Below are 18,138 nucleotides of genomic sequence, written 5' to 3' on the forward strand. Positions count from 1 at the left end.
TGAATGCCTGCAAAAGAAAACCCAATAAAGGAGGGAAGGCGCGAAGGTCGAAAGACCTGTGCCGAAACTTACCACAAAGTGAAGCCGCTGGGCTTCCTTGAAGGTCGAGCACACACCTGCTAATCCAGTTCCTTCAGCCATGAAAGAATCAACTCCGGTCAAAGCACGGTCGCTCGGTGTATGCGATCCCGGGTTTCTAGCATTTCCCAAAGTACTGTGGACAGAAAAAGAGGGCAACAACAACGGAGAAACCTTCTTTCTAGAATTAGGAATCACAAACGCGGCAGGCTTAGACGATGCTTCCGCTCCGAAGCCCCGGTCCCATTTTTCCTTGCTCTAAGCGCCATTACCCTATAAAAGCATCTCTCGCTTATTGTTATCGTTCATTAGCCGGGGGGCTGACAACCCTTCCCCCTCTCCAGAGGAGCACGACATAGCCTCAGAAGGCTCTCCGATGCCTACAACAGCAAGTTTAACACATATAAAGGGAAGATGCCTCTACAAATAAAGGCTCACCATGATGTTTTGCTTCCCATCTGCCCCAGGACAAAGCTCTCCATTGTGCTTATCATAGGTTGAGTGGGTCACCAACTTTCGGACCTAATCCAGCAAATCAGGGACGTCGCCCGGCGCCCATGAAACTTTTGCAGTAAAAGAAGAGAAGGCATGGTTATGGAGTCAGCTTCGCCATGAATAAAAATTAAGAAGGTAGAAAATGCTCCACTGACGTGTATAGTTCCACTCCTCAGGGAATGGCATAAGCTCTACGGGGATAACGTCACTAGTCCGCACTCGGACGAAGCGACTCATCCACTCCCGGTCTCTATCTTCCTCATCATCAACAACAAAAGGAGTGGTCGATTGACATCACAAGGTTAGCAGACCTCGATGGTGAAAGGGCCAGTACATCCTAAACAGATGACTGAGCGTAAGTTCAAGCCCCGCTTTCTCCGCAAAACATCTCATCATCAACATTGTTAGCCAAAACGATGGGTGAATCTACGCCAAGGTAACCTGATACTTTAAACAAAAATCGAGCACAATCCTATCAAGGGGGCCTAGTGTGAAAGGATAGGTGTATACATTCAAAAATCAATTTGCATGTTCCGTAATGCCCTCACCCCGGGGAAGTATCTGTAACACTACCCTTTCCCCCCATCCGCAGTCTTTTCTCACTAACCCAAGATGTTCTTCTCCTATCAAATAAGCAACGTTCAAGGCATACTCTCATTGGTCCTAAATGCCAAAGGCGGAGCTCTCCCCTCTCTCCGGGCAAACCCCGATGCAGCAGTCATGATTACGGAAAAATTAGAGAACTAAAGCAGGAATTTGTGCAAGTACATTAGTACCAAAATAACAAAAGGTTTGATGCGGAAAGAGAAGGGCAAATGTTTAAAATGGTGGGATCTCCAAAAAAGAAAAAACGTCCTTGTATATATATGGAAAAAATAGTGACGATCTGCCTGCCTCAAAGCCGATTTAAAGCACCGTCGCTAGTCCCAAGGTGGTACCAGTCCTCGAAGACCTCCATCAGAGGAATGTTAGGCTCCAAGAAGCCAACAACATCGCCGGTCCCGAGGTGCTACCCGACCTCGAGGACCTCAATTAGAGGAAAGTTAGGCTCTAGAAAGCCAATTACGCCTTCGCCAGTCTCGAGGTGGTACCCAACCTCGAGGACCTCCATCAGAGAAAGTTAGGCTCCAGGAAGCCAACAACATCGCCAGTCCCAAGGTGGTACTAGACCTTGAGGACCTCTATCAGAACAAGGCTAGGCTCTAGGAAACCAATAACGTCTTCGCCAGTCCTGAGGTGGTACCCGACCTCGAGGACCTCCATCAGAGGAAAGTTAGGCTCTAGGAAGCCAATAACGCCATCGCCAGTTTCGAGGTGGTACCTAACCTCGAGGACCTCCATCAGAGGAAAGTTAGGCTCCAGGAATCCAACAACATCGCCAATCTCGAGGTGGTACCCGACCTCGAGGACCTCCATTAGAGGAAAGTTAGGCTCCAGAAAGCCAATAACGCCTTCGCCAGTCTCGAGGTGGTACCCGACCTCGAGGACCTCTATCAGAAAAAGGTTAGACCCCGGGGTACCGTATGATATCGGACGAACCATCTTTCAAGATCTATCTACAGCTCCCTAAGGCTATTTACGCTAAGCTCAAAGCAAGTTTCGCGGTGGTCTGGATTTGAACGAGCCTCCGCTCGAGGACTGCCCTCGAGAGATCAAAGGCAGTCCCTGTCCACGGGCCTCCGAGAAAATTTCTTCTCAAAGGTTACCACAGAGCTTAAGTAATAAATCATGGTTTCAAGGCCCAAAGCATTACTTTCATTCTACTCGAAGTAAGGGTCCTGGCGACTCGAGTTTATCGGCTCGATCCAGGCTCGATCTAAGGGATCACAAAAGGCTCAGCGCGGAGCCGTGTTAATCAATCAGAGGGCAGAAAATCACTTGCATCTGGGTTTGATGTTGGCAGTAGCCGATAAAATCACGCATTCAGAGTCTCCATAAGTGCAGATGAAAGGAAATATAGCAAGCATCGAAGACAAAATTGAGGAAACATCTTTATATTCATAAAAGTTCGATTACAAAAGCCCACAAGGGGTCATTACATACAGTTACAAAATCCCACGAGGGGTCCTTACACAGAAACAAAGAAGCAAAAGGGTACACATATAGTAGAAGCCTAGAACCTAGTCTACTCTCGAAGGTTCATCTCCGGTAGCATCATCTCCGAGCACCACCCCCTCGAACATGCGTCCTCGATGGTGATACCTTTGACCGCTACCTCTTCTAGGTTCCCATCTCAATCCCACGGAGCAATACCTCCAAGGGCAAAGATGAAGAAGAGGAAAGAGGGAAGGCAAAGAAGAGGAAAGTGATGCAGACGAGGCAGAAAAAAGAGACATAGCCTGCCGAAGTCAAAGGTTGAAGATTCAGTGGGCCTCAACCCTACTCGCATGGCCACTCCGAGCCCATTTTTTGGGAAATTGTGTCGTGCGAGCTTAACAGCCGGTTGCGCCATTTTATCCATTGGAAAAAAAAACTGAGGGATGAAATACCACACCAGGCCAGGGTAGGAGAGTGAGCAGTGGTGTATAGTCTGAACACTTTCTCAAGTAGCAGTGTAGAGTCCAAATGTCCTCCTAAGTCGAAATAGGCCAACCCCTTTATCTCATCACCTCGATCCAACGACGATAGTAGTGATAGCCGTAACAATAACAACAACAACAACGAGACAGTATAGTCTCGCTCGGCATAGGAAAGCCCAGGTAAAAGGCCATGGTGTGGCTGGTAAAAACGTCGCCATAAGACCTTAAAGCCAGAGACCCCAAACATGGCGGGTAGTAATGAAGAAGGATAATGAGAATGAGTAGAAAGGGATGGAAAGATGTTGAAAAGCACTTGGATAGAAAGATAGTATGGAAAGACCCCATTTATAGAGGATGATAAGGTGTCCAACAATGCCATCAATTCCTTTAAAAGATGGATCAACAGGCGCAATCAATGCACCATTGGAAGCTGGATCGACGGCGATACGGTCGCCTTGAAGAATGGGAATCGGTAGCACATTGAATGACGCTGAAAAGACAAGTCCATGGGATGTACCGATTATCGTGAATGTTTACATCATAAGTATGATATCATAAGCGTGACATCATTACGGGAAGTCCGAAGAGTTGGATGTCAAAATTGTTTCTTATCGCTCCTCTCTAAGAAACACGGGGACTATCTATATACGGTGAAATCGGAGGGTTCAATTTCTTATTATCAAAGCACCTCTGAAGACCGTCTCGAAGTCTCGAGGCTACAATGTTATGATCGAGACTCCTCCCTCGAGGTTTGTCGACGCTCGGTTTTGGGATAATATTGACCACGGCCACGGTAGAAACGGGGAGTTCCCAAGGCACATGGCTAGGACTGACAGAGCCTAGAGAGCTACTCTAAGACCCGAATTAGGGTGTCATCTAGTTGTCACATCTCTGTATCTTTGTAATTAATGCTTGTAGTACTATGATGGGATTCCCCTTCTATATAAAGGGTATCCTTGCCACTTTGTAAAGGGTTGTTGCTTCAATTACTCCACACGCAATATACAAGAACATTTTATTTTCTCACTAACATATTCTCTTGATATTATTGCTTTAATTTATTGTCTTCATATTTGTTCATCATTTATTGCTTAGCATTGGCCATAAAGAGCCTCCATTAATTCTCTTATAACTGTTAGTCGTATTCTGACCCCCCTCGGTAGCTCTCTGCCAAGCTTTGAAATAGACCTCGAGGCCTCGAATCGACATGATCGAGGCCCTGATAATTGGCCCAACGGTTTGATTATCGCCCTATCCTTGACTCTTATTTCATTTCTAAGTCTCACATATATAGCATCAACTACCTAACAAACTAGCATAAAAATAGATCACGTATTTTTAGAATCCCATCAACAAATTTAATTGTTATTACCATTTTCATGGTAAACATTCCGTAACACTAATATAGTACCTTTAACTACCCCTACCCCTATCTGAATATTTCTCAAGTATTACAATGTCATAACTGCGGGGATAAATTCACTATATTGGGTTTTACTATATTTATCTTGCACGACCTGCTGATTTGTCTATATCCTCTTGACTAGCCATAACTAGGCTCTTCCTGAATCAACTACTAACTACTCGTTGGCCCATTCTCATATCAATACTCCGTGTAATCTTTCTTGGGTTATTTCCTTTGTCTTAACTTACATTTTGCACTAGCTCTTTATTTATCAATAACATCTCGGGCCGGAACCCTTACTTCCTCTCCTTGGCATCGCGCTTGCTTAATGTTCTGAAATCATAGCATATACGTAGGAGCTGAATAAGTGTAATCTCATTCCTTTTTTGTTTTTACCGTATTCTTCCTTTACCATTCCATGATTACTAGAACCACTTACTTCTGACTTGATGCCGCATCACTCAATATTCTCCCCTTTAGGGGAGTACTAAGAATTAGAGCTACGACTACCTATCTATAGATGTTTTACCTCTTTATCTTTGTCGTCTTTTCACATCATTGATGATCCTTACTTGCCTTGCGGTAATCCTTTTACACCAAGGATAACGAATTTCCTTACTCACAAGGGTGACACCTAAGTAACTGGCACACATAGTCCCTTAAGCTTCACTTTGCTCACATGCTTGCTTTAGGGAAGTGTCTTTTTGAATGACCTTTAAAGAGTATTCTTTTGTCGTCCATTCTATTATTGCCAGAACACAATCTCTTAAATTCTCATGATGTCGAATATTATCAAATCACTCAGTCCCTAATTTATGTTTAGTTTATCTTGTTCACCAGCCCATACTGATTTCCATTACTCTGGGGTCTAACTTTTCCTTCTGTTAATTACGTTAGAGTCACGAACTTATTTCTCGAAATGAAGATATGACTTTATGGCCTATACTCTTTTGTTGTCTCAAGGCCTGTCACCTCTCATCTTTCCTTCACTTGACTATAGACTTTATAATATTGTCATCTTTTTGAGCTACCGTTGTCATCCATGTATCACATCTTACTCATAATGCTTCATTAACTCTCTTCTTATTTCCCGCTAACATTTATGTCTATCACTTTATTCTGAAAACTCAAACAAGACATTCTTTTGCTTTTAGCTCCCCTTGCTCTGTCCATTGGCTCTTCGAATTGCCTAACATTCTCTATCTACTAGGGACGGGAACCACACTAAGGTAATATTTATCCCTTCTAGGATTCCAGTGCATGCCTTTTTAAAAAGAGTTTTGATCATTCTAATATTCATATCTAGATATACTATTCTAGAGTGCACCATCTAAGTGTCTTACAAGGAGATTTTGTTAGCACATTTACAATATCCTTTGGAAATGTCAACTAATGCAAACGATCCAACCATTTTTTTGGGTTACTCTAACCCCAGCCGGTTCCTGATATCCCGTCCTTCCCTTAAACCATATTTGTTTGCTCCCATAGAGCATAACTGAGATGGGTGTGGTCGATTGTACATACCTCTATTATTGTTGAAGGTAACTTAAAAGGCTTATATTCCTCTGCCTGAATTGTAAATACTGATAATCTTCATTAACTGGGTGTCTCGTACCCTTCTTCATCTTGCTTCTTTTACTTGTTGAAACTTGTATCTATCTTCTGAATCTCTCATTGCCTTTCACCATAGGGGTGGATAGATATTTTTGCCTTAAGGATCCTTATCAAAAGGCGTACATATCTTAGTACACACATGATCTACTGAAGACCTTACATTTACTCATCATAAGCATCATGAAAAATCGAGTTCCTCTGAATCAACTCTTCCATAGCCATATTCAATCTCTTACCAAGTGTCTTTCTGGATGTAGGTAATAAAATAGAAGTTAGGAGTTTGAATTCTTATAAGTGAGCTCTACCACACGATCTAGGGTTAGAAGAAAGAGTGACAGTCCTAAATGCCCTGTAGCCTCCAGCTTATAAGTATGGTGCACAACACACCCATAAACAAGACTCTACTAGACACGACTTATAGACTCCTTAGGACAGAACTGCTTTGATACCACTTTTGTCACGACCCAAACCGATGGGCCGCAATAGGCACCCGGTACCTTACCAACATAACATATTTTCTTATCATACTATTATTGGTAACTGGGCCAACATGGCCGCAACTCCTAATATATAACTATATGGGAAAGCATTGTATCAATGAACCATCTTTCTTAAAACATGAATATATATTGGCCGTCAAGGCCTCTGACATATTGTACAAAATGAACCTCTGTCTACAAAGTCTCTAAGAGTATTTGACATCAAATGGGACAGGGTACCGGCCTACCTATAAGTTTGTAGTAAAATTCTAACACGATGACTCAGACTCGGCTACACTCCAGATGAGGTGGAGTCTTACCGATCCTTCGCTATATACTAATCTCATCTACTATGAGGGCTTGTCAAATTGATTGTCTATACCTGCAGGCATGAATGCAGCGTCCCCAACAAAAGGATACCAGTATGAATAATGTACCGAGTATGTAAGACACATAAATAATTATATAAAAGACATGGAAGAAACATGGAGTAAATGACTTAACCTGTAAGTCTGGATAACTCTGTAAATCATGAAACACTTATATTTTCATGCATATGCATATGAATGACATGTAGTGCATAGGTACATATGTTCATAACATCATCAAGCCTCTAAGGGCATCCCATCATATCATCTTAGCCACTGTGGGCAAGATCATCAATGTATATAATATCGTAACCTTTTCCCATATCCCATATACATATATACGGGTATATAGCGATATCTGGTCATGGGTCAATGTACATGTATAAATGAATGCAATTCATGAGAAGTACGTTAATAAAATCTTTCAGAATGTCATAAGACCATTATGCCTTTGATTAATATCATGAAGTAAACTTTATCAAACTTACGTATTTTCTGAGAGCCATAAACAGATGATAGAATAATAGGACACATGGAGAATCAATAACATAGGCATATCTAGTATTTTTATGAATAAAGTCATTTATGGAAATTGTGCATTTGGTCATTTCGTTTATATCATATGGATCATGCCAAAAAGAAAAAAGGGGATAGCCTTAGCATACTTGATCCGATTCTCTTAGAAATCCCTCTAATACACGTCGATTGCAACAACACGTAATGGCGAGATCGAAGTAGGGAAAATTCGTATGATTTTCTTGAGAAAGATTGTACCGTGCTCTCTTAGAATTGCAAATCTCATTGTGATTACACAGTATAACTTCATTGCAAATCTCTTAGAATTGCAAATCCATATTGAAGCTTCATCCGTCTCTTGGCACACCTAGAATCATACCTTAATAAGGTAAAACTCTTAAAATTGTTGGCATTTGTAGGCCCTACTTGATAGGGATGACTGTTGATATCCAATTTTTCCTCATATATATATATATACTTTCAAAATAGCACATATGCAGTTATAAGCATGCATAAGCATTTCTATAATTTTCTATAATTTTTAAAAGCTCCAAACTGATTTATTTCTTCCCTTTGTATTTATAAAATTCCAGTAATTATCCTTCAAATTATTTTTGTGGTGATTTAGTAATCTAAATTCTTTATTTATGTCAAAATATTGTTTAAATATTTTTAGTGCATTTTTTTATAATTGCATTTACATTTTTTAAAACCCCTCTCTATCATTCTATACTACATGCCGCCTTGAAACCCCTCTCTGCTCTCAAACGCTCTCAAAACCTAAACCTAATAACCTCACTGACCCTCATCCATGGCCATCTCCAATAATTTTTCACCACCTCTTAGGCCTCCAATACCCCCCCACGTTAATCTTTCCATCTCCAGGGCCCTCAAAGGACCAGGGCTAGTTGGCTCGCATTTATGGTTCCTCTCTCGTCTGTTTCAGGCCATTCCAGTGTGATTCCAAGTAAGATCATCCTATATTGACTACGATCTATGGTTTTCTAAGCAGGTTTCTTCACCTCTGTATGGTTCTCTTCGAAACCCTAATTTCTTTTCTAAACCTCTTAGATCTGTACAAATCTAAGATGATTCAGGTTTGTTTCATGTGAGTTTTACAATAACCTTAAGATTCTTTACAAGAATCACATGATTATCAAGTGATTTTCATTTTTTTTTCTAAACTAGGATTTCCGAAATTTCTTTTTACAAATTGTTTGATGACTTTTTGTGTTTAATCTTTTGCTTCTAATATATTTTGACTGATTTTGTAAATCTGCTACAACCTTAGTCTATTTGTATTGAAAGCCCTAATTTTTTTTTTCTTTTGATGTTCTTCGTCTAGTTTCTGAGTACTAGTATATCGACTGGTTCTTGCTTTGGGTTCTTGTGATTTCTCGTGACTTTCTTGCCCTAATATGCTTCAAATGAATTTCTTAGTTTGACCTTTCACTGATTCTATGTGCTTGTGTTCATCCTGACCATTCATGTTAAGACCTGTAACATTCTCCTTGAATTAGTGTCATTCTAACTATTTGTTTTGTTATAGTTATGTGGAATCCTGACTATTCATGTTCTACCTTATTTTATATGCTAAACATGCTGACCCTTTCATGACTTTCTCTTTGATTATTCTGAACTCCTTATTTCTTGGTTTGATTTGAACACTTTTCCTTAAACTTTCGATTCTTACCTATCTACTCGATTTGATTGAATTGCTTGCCTTAATTATTTTTCTTTTGCCTTGTTTGTATTTTGCTGATTCTTACTGATTCGTTTCCTTAATTAAAACTTCTGTTCATTTACCCCTAATGACCTACTCTATACTAAACCTTACTTAATTCTTTTCCTTAAATACTTAGCATGCTTTTACCGTTGAATTAAATTATCCCTTGATTAAGGGAAAGACTTGCTGATTTACATGTGACTTCCCTGATTTGCTACTTAATTTATCTCTTACCTTATTTGTTAAGGTTTTGATTACTATATAAACCCCCCTCTTATTTTAATTTCTGAACAACGAATACTAGTTCATCTATACTATTATACTCTCAAAAGCTCTTTACTATCTTCTGTTCCTTGCAATTCTTATTAGTCCAGCCAGCTGTAAGCCAAAGGCTGGCTACTTGCATCATATCTACTCTGTATTCTCTCCTTAACTGGTATATTCTTGTGAGCACGTGATTTTTGCCCTATATAAATTACTCCCACAAATTCGAAACAAAAAATAATTTCTCCTTGGTTTGCAGTTTTGTGGATTTTGTGGCATTTTCTGTTATTGTTTGCATATTGTCTGTGCATGTTTATGCTATTTAATTAACGAAAAATACAAAAATATGTCACATTTGTATTTAGAATTTGACTTTACATTCTTAAGGATTAATTAGTAATTAAGTTATTTTATAAAAAGGAAAATCACAAAAAAAAAAATAGTTTAATTTGCACCTTTTAATGTTAATTTGGATTTTGAGTAGTTTTTCTTTTAATTTGTTTTTTTATTAATTGTGTTAATTATTATTTAGGTTTAATTAGTATTTTTGATAGGTTAATTAGGTTCTATGATTTAATTTAGATTTTAATTTAATTTTGAAAAAAAGGAAGAAGAAAAAGAATTTCTTGAAAAAGTTGATTTGAAATTAGAAAAATGAAAAAGAAAGAAAAGAGAAAAGAATGAAGAAGGAATTTGTTTGGGCTAATATAATTTTTCCCCCCTCCCCCAGCCCAACTAAAATTCCCTCAAACCCGTCCAGACCCAGCCCAATTCCACTCCGACCCGATCCGTCTCCCCATTAAACCAAAATGAGCTCGTTTGCTTTTTTTTTTGATCGGCCGTCTATTTTCTTCGATCTAACGGTTGGGAACTGGGAGGGGGTTAGTATAAGACTATCTGACTTGAGCCCACCCCCCATTCCATCTCCCCCATTCATGTCTCCCTCTTTTCAGAGACTAACCTCCCCAAACCCTAATAGCCGCCTTGGTTCTCCACCACCTTCAACCCCGCGGAGTCACCCCAAATCGCCCCCAAAATCACACCCTAGAGCCTCCTCACTCCACTCTTTCCAAATCCACACTCTATTACCTTCGAATATCACCAGAACCCTTCGAATCTTAATTGGAAGTTTGAACCCTAAAATCCCCGGATTTGAGTTTTTTTGAAGATTCTGGGCTTATCTTGATGTTATTCGTGTGTTCTTGTTAAGAACACACGATTAAAATCAAAAGCGGCCAAAAATTCAAAGATTTGAAGCTTCTCCTTCTTTGTCTATTGGACCAGAATCACTTCTAGGTATTTGCTTCGTTTTTTTCTCTTTTGATCGTTGATTTCTAGTTCTGTTCCTTCTTCATTGTTTTCTCCTTTTTTCCTTTCTCTGGCTGTTATTTCCTTTTATGATTTTTTATTTCCTTTTCGTTCATTTCTTTCTGTCAGACTTGCATATTGGTCTTAGAACTTATTTAATTAGTGTTCATTTTCTGTGGTTGAGTGAAGTTGTTTTAGAACTTTGCTTTGAGCCCAAAAAATTATTCAAGTCTTTGGGGCTCTACAAGAAGAACTGTAAAGCTTCTGAGTTTTTGACTATTAATTGAGGCTTGAAAATCAATTAAGCCCAAAAGAAATGGAATTGGGTCTAGTTCAGACCCATTCACTTGGGTCATTTGGACCCGGGTTCTGCTTGGCTGGGAGGGAAAATAACCAGGGCTCGAGGGATAGTTTAGGAAATTGGGGAAGGGAATATATGAGTAACAGAATTGGGAAGCTTCCAGGAAGTAGGGTGGGGGGCTGTTTTTGAAACTCTGATAACTAAATAGGGATATCTAGGCTAAAATAAAAATAAAAAAGGGGCAAAATGCAAAAAACTAGTTCCTAGGGGCTGCCCTAATGCCTTGCCTACAAAGGCATCTCTATCTTGCATTTCAAGAAAGTTTTTGGAAATGGGATAAGAAATACAGAAAATACAAATGGCTGAGCTCTTTTACTACTTCATTGAATTTCTTTAGTAATCTTTGATTTGTTCAATTTTTGAAACAATTTGGACTTATCTGAGTATGGAATGAGTTGAATTTGGTCTTCGGAAGTTGGTTTTTGAAATTAGCCTTAGTACTGTTCGATTGGGAGCTGTTTTGGACTGCTTCATATTATTTTTCTGGTTGAACTGGGTTGTTGGTATTGAATCCTTCCATATTGCTACTACTGTTTATTGCTTCTCACCTCTTTTTCTTTTTTTGCAAATTCCAGGTACATGCTCTAAAACCTGTATAATGTGAATTGCTTGACTTGAAAGGTGAAATGGATATGGAGTTGTTGAGCTTGGGCTTAGTTTGTTATTCATTATTTAGTTCATCTCTTTTTGTTTTCTTCCTCTGAATCTCTAGTCTCTGAATCTGAAGAAAAGGTTCTTGTATTTAATAGGGGTTTGGTATCTTACTTACTTTGACAACCATGCTAAAGATTGAAGTTGGATTTTTAACATTATGCTAGATTTGGGTGTTGTAGGAGTCATGTAACACATTATGTCCACTTTCAGCTTTTCCTTCTTGTCTTTTACTCGTTAAAGGAATGAGTCCATATGCTTGAAAATTTGAGTATAGTGTTGAGTCTCTAATCATGTATGCTGATTTCTACTAGAATTCTAGTAATGTTGAAGAAAAACTGTTTGAGTTTGACTTGTTAGGTAATGGACAGTATGAGGGTCATGTGGGGAAAAATGAAAATTGTCAAGTTTGCTGTAGGAATGAAGGCTTTGTTATCAACTCAATGGTATTATGCATGAACATAATATTTAGCTATTAGAGTGTTAACTATGTTCATTTCACTGATTAAATTGAAATTCGAAAGTAAAGTTGTTAGTTCAGTGGTATATTTCGATTGGATTTTGCATTTGGTATCTATGCTAATGAATGAGTGTATAAATTTGATCTTGAGTTATCTCAACAGAAAGAAGCCTTTCTTCGGGCTCGTTTTGTGCATCTGGAATCTTTGATGCCATTCATTTATGAGAATTGGGCTCACCTTGGGCCCAAGTTTGGAAGGAGTTGTAAGAACTTGGATCATATATATTGTGTATCGTGGGGGATCTGTTTTTGTCTCGTAGGCCTAGGATCCTTTGTTTGATTAGCCTTTGGGATAGTAACACATTCTGCGGACAATTTCCCATCAAATAAAACACGTAGGAGAAATTATTTAAGTTTAAACTTTAGCAAAAAGGGCCTTTGAATTCCTTGAAACTCTTTCTTTAATTAACTTTAATTCTTTTAAAAGTAGATTGGAGGTGTGCAATATTAGACAATATGAATAGTTTATGGCCCTCCAAAATTTAGTTTGAATTCCCTTTTTTAAAAATTAGAATTGAGGTGCGCCACGCCAAATCAAACCCTAAATGTGCGACCCTCATTTAATTATTTCTTTTAAATCCTTAGAATTCGAGGCGTGTCATTTAACAAATTTTCCATGTCCCTCGCAAAGTTAAAACGCGTAGTTGCTTTAGGCACATTATTTTAATAATATTACCTTCCTAAATTCGGGTGTGCATTTCATGTGACCCAAATCCAAATCTTAATAACGTTGAATAAAATGTGTTTCGGATTGCGAGTGCATTTCATGTGGCGCGATCCAAAGACATGCTTTAGACGACGTTAAATCATCTTTAAAATAAACAAAAACGGTTTTGAAGTAAAAATGCACATAGGTTCAAAATATTTTAAAATCAGATAATTATGCCAATAATAACAGTTGAGAGACCGTGCTAGAACTACGGAACTCGGGAATGCCTAACACCTTTTCCCGTGTTAACAGAATTCCTTACCCGGATTTCTGGTTCGCGGATTGTAATACAAAGTCAATCTTTCCTCGATTCGAGATTTTAAACCGGTGACTTGGGACACCATGAATTATCCCAAGTGGGGACTGCAAATCTTTAAATGAAATAATCCCGTTTCGATTGTCCTTTAATTGGAAAAACTCCTTTATGCCCTTCCGGCGGTGGAAAAAGGAGATGTGACAGCTCTGGCGACTCTGCTGGGGAACAAAACCCAAAATTTCTGGTTCAGGGTTCAGAATTCGAGCTTTTAGGAATTGTTATGTTTGGCTTTATTTATTATCTGGTTTTGTTACATGTTTGGGCCTAATGTGCTAAATGTTGCTTTTACCGCTTTGATATTCTGTGAACTGTATATAAACTGCTACGAAACCCTTCCTCTCTCTAAGTCTTCTAAATCATGGAGAAAGGTGCACTTTGTGTGACTCCTCTTCTGTCTAAAGTCTTATCCCATTTTAGAACGAGGTTCGGATAAGTTGCAAAGCCGGTGAAGCTTCTGTATTCCCGGTACGCTGCCCTCCCCTCGGCTCGAGCTGTCCGCTCGGATACACCAGGTCTAGAACAATAAACCCAAGTTTTGAGCCTAGTATAATGAGACCTCATGTCGGATCCCTAGTAGGAATGTTTGTTTGCATCATCTGCATTTGACTTTGGAGACTCAACACAAGGGTTGGGTCTGTCTAGGACAGGTGTACCAAAAATGAAAAGACCATCCTGATGCATCCTACTTGCTACTTGTGCATTTATTTACTTCGGATTTGCATGATGACCGGCTTATGAATAATGGGAGAAAGTTGGAAAAAGAGAATAGGAATGTGAGGGTTAAAAGAGTTAATCACCTCTTTTGAAAAAAAAACCCAATGTCCAATGGGTACTGAAACTCTGCCGAATTTTTGAGAAAAATAAAATGAAAAGAAAGAAAGTCTTGTTTTCAAAAATAGTTTGTTTTGTTTTATCTGCCGAACTACACCAGTTTGATTCTCACCGAATGTGAGATACGTAGGTAACCCCCATCGGGTCCAACTTCCTTTTTTGCAAAAATAGCCCAAAAAGAACAAAATTTTTTATGTTTATTGCAAATAAGTAAGTGATGCCATTCTTGTCAAAAATAGCCGAATGTTCCTCAAAAGGGCACCGGAAGGCTGTTTTTGCAAGAACAACCACCTTTAGTCATTTTTAAAGGCTTTGGCTGGTTAGCCGACACAACCTTAAAATCTTCGTTTTCGAAGTGCCGAAAGGCCGTATTGGCAAAGCCGGATATTTTTGTGAAAATTTGAAAAAACAATGGTCATTTTTCTTGAGTCAAAATGAGTCATAATTTTCTTTTAATGAAAATCACCCTAATAAATGTGCAGGATGAGCACAACTCAAAATGAACATTTCTCAGTCCGTGAAGAGATCCCTTTGGAGCTACATATGTGGTGGCATGATTTGGGGGTCGACAACAAGAAAGTTGTGACAAAAGCATTGGGTGGTCTTATCGGGCTCTTGAAGGTTAAGCCAAGAAATGACGTGATTGAGGCCTTGATACCATTTTGGGACCCAACACATAGTGTATTCTACTTTTCTAATTTCGAGTTAACTCCTATACTGGAAAAGATAGCAGGCTACACCGGTTTCAACGGGAATCTTAGAAATCAATATCCGATGGCACCTAGAACAGTAACCCCTCACAAATTTTTGGATTTGTTAAGCATCACTTGGGACATCCGAGACGGAAATTTGGCCAAAGGATTCTGTACCTTATACTTTTTGTACCGATGTTATGGGAATCCCCGTGGCTTCGAGACGCCAGATACCGGTCTTACTCATGCGGGAAACCAAGACAAGTGGGAAGCTCGGAGAGGATTAGCTTTTATAATGGAGTTCTTGGGTATTTTGATTTGCCCCAAAAAAGATGGGAATATAGAGTTGGGGCTCGTGGGGATAACTGACTTTATGATGAAAAAGGCAAATGGGACCATAGTGCCAATGATTTTGGCAGAAATTTACCAAGCTCTGACCCTTTGTCGAGAAGGGGGAAAGTTCTTTGAAGGGTGTAATATGTTGTTACAATTATGGATGGAGGAACACTTTGCCACCGTCCCAGATACTTGAATTGTGGTATGACTGGCCTCGAGTGCATTGAAAAACATGAAAAGCGGGTAGAAGGTTATGAGTTCCTGGATGGTACAGAAGCATGGCATGCCCACTTGAGATCCTTGACTGCAAACAAGATCGAATGGACGTTTGGTTGGCTCTCGGTCAGTGAAGTAATTTATATGTCGGCTGAGGTATGTTTTCTGCTGTTGATGGGTCTTCGAAGTATCCAGCCTTATGTCCCGCACCGAGTTCTATGTCAGTTAGGCCGATACCAGACCATCCCACACGATGAGGATTTGAGTCGACAGGTTATTCAGTTGGAACCAAAAGCTGCTTTTCCAGAAGAAAAAGTGCGTCGGATTTGGCATCAGTGCAGATTCTTATAGCCTAGAACTCAAGTACGAGATCCATCCAGAGGTGAGGTGGAGCCTAGTTACACTGCGTGGTATGGTAAAAGATCCCGAGTTCATCAGGAGCCCGAAAGGCCCGCAAAGAGACCCCATGTCCAACAATTTACCGATGGAGCACAAGTGCAATGGGACTGGTTGACCAAAGAAAACGCGTACAGGGCTACCATAAGCAAGGTGGAAAGGCAAGTCATGGATCTTCAGTTTGAAAATGGTTTGTAAGCCTCCACAGATGAGGGGGAAAAGAAAAAATTAACTCAGGAAAATGAAGCCCTCAAAGCTCAAATCCGGAAGATGAAAATAACTGCTAGATTCCCGGAAAGAAGCCGAGCGGATGAAAGGCTTATAAGTAGTTTGAAAAAGAAAGCCCTTGAGTGTCAAGATGACCTAGAAAAGTCTGAGGCTAGTCTGACGAAAGTCCGGGCTCAATTTACGGAAAATGCAAAAGGTCGGACACAGTTTGTGCAACAAATTAAGAGAAAGTATGAAGGGACAATCACCAGCCTGAAAAGAAAAGTAACTACTCTTGAGAATGAGGTAGCCAAGCAGGCTAAAGATTTCAAAGCTGATAAGGAACACTGTTATGATTTGATGGATCAGATGGAGGAAGGAATACAATAGTTGCAAAATCAACACCTTCACGACACTCAGGTGTTAGAAGCCCGGAATCAGCAGGTCGGGTGTCTGCTTCAGGAAAAGGGTAGAATCTGAGAGCGGGTCAGAGCGATTGCCGACTACATTGTTGTGAAATGCCAAGCATGTGAGGATATGACTCGCACCACTTTCTTCGCGGCATTGTTGACGTTTATCCGACAGATAATGAGTGACTTGGAGAGGCTTCAAAGGGATCTTGCATATAGGCCCGTGGCGAGACCGAATGATGTCCCGCGGGCCCCAGGAGCATTTGAGGCATTAATGTATTCATGATTTTCATTGGAGTCTGTTAGTCTGTTTGCGAGTCTGTATTTTCTTTTATTGGAGTCTGTTAGTTTGTTTTCCAGTCTGGGTTTTCATCTTTCTGCTAGGGTCTATTAGTCTGTTTTGAGTCAGTCGGAGTCTATTAATTTCCCTTTTCGAGTCTGTTAGTTTTATAATCTGGTAGGATGAGTCGTTGTAATCAAAACTATTTTATTTTATGGAAAAATTTGAAAATCCCAAAATGTTTTTGTTTATTTTTACATTTATTTCCCAGAACTATGCTTGGTCTGATTCATGCGGGGTCATGATACGTAAAAAATCTCCATAGGATTCGACCGTAACCAAATGAAAAAAATGGAAGAGAAAAAGAGAGGAAAAATAAGAGAGAAAAGAAAAGGAAAAGAGAAAGAAAATAAGAAACAGTGAGAAGGAAATAATGGCAAAACAAGAAAGAGACATGAGAGAATAAAAACAAAGAGAGATCAAGCAAAGAAAGGCAAGAATGAAAAAGAGAAAAAAAAAGAGAGAAAAAGAGAAGTTGCAAATAGAAATAAGGAAAAGCCGGGATGACGCAAGCAACCGATCAAATGCATAATAGAAACAGTTGACTGCTTAGGTGAATTCACTCCTCAAATGTGTGGTTGCCTATCTGTTAAAGTCCTAATCGCTAACAAGTTTGTTATTGATGAAATTCCAGTTCAGGCAGGTGGTTAGTTTGATTGGCATTCTGGCAACTCACTCCTACAACACCCAGTCCAAAAACAAGATGAACATTGCCAACCAGGAACTTGAGGCAAGTATTGTCGATCCGTCAAAAGAGGTGGAAGAATCAGAGGTTAATCTGAAAGATGAGTTGTATAAGCTGAAGCAGCAGATGGCTGAAATATACCAAGCATGGGCAAAAGGGCACCCACCACCAGCTTACCCCGCCAACCCTGCTTTTATCCCGCCATTGGCTCAACCCCAGGAACCTCCCACTGTGAACTCATCTCCGGCCTTTCCCCTCTACCAACAATGCTACAACACCACTTCCCATACATCACAAGCTCCACCACCCAAACAAGTCCCGTACCCTCATCCACCAGTCACTCCTGTTTTTGTGGCACCCCCACCTACTGCATTACACCGATCCTCCAGTGAGCCTCTGTTCAAGACTAACGACAACCAGTATTACCCCCCGGAGCCCACTTTCAAAGTTCCAGAACCCTATTCTTACATTCCTCATTTTGACCTCCCTGCGGAAACTGAGAAGCCACCTAAAAATCCTGAGCAGGAGGAGATGTTTAGGAAAGTTAAGAGCTTGGAACAGTCTCTTAGAAACATGCAGGGGTTGGGTGGTCAAGTAAGTGTGGCTTACAAAGATCTGTGTTTGTTCCCAGATGTTGAATTGTCGGCAGGGTTTAAGATGCCCAAGTTCGATTTGTATGATGGTCATGGTGATCCA

Source organism: Nicotiana tabacum, chromosome 6 (genome assembly GCF_000715075.1).
Source record: "Nicotiana tabacum cultivar K326 chromosome 6, ASM71507v2, whole genome shotgun sequence".
Lineage (NCBI taxonomy): Eukaryota > Viridiplantae > Streptophyta > Magnoliopsida > Solanales > Solanaceae > Nicotiana > Nicotiana tabacum.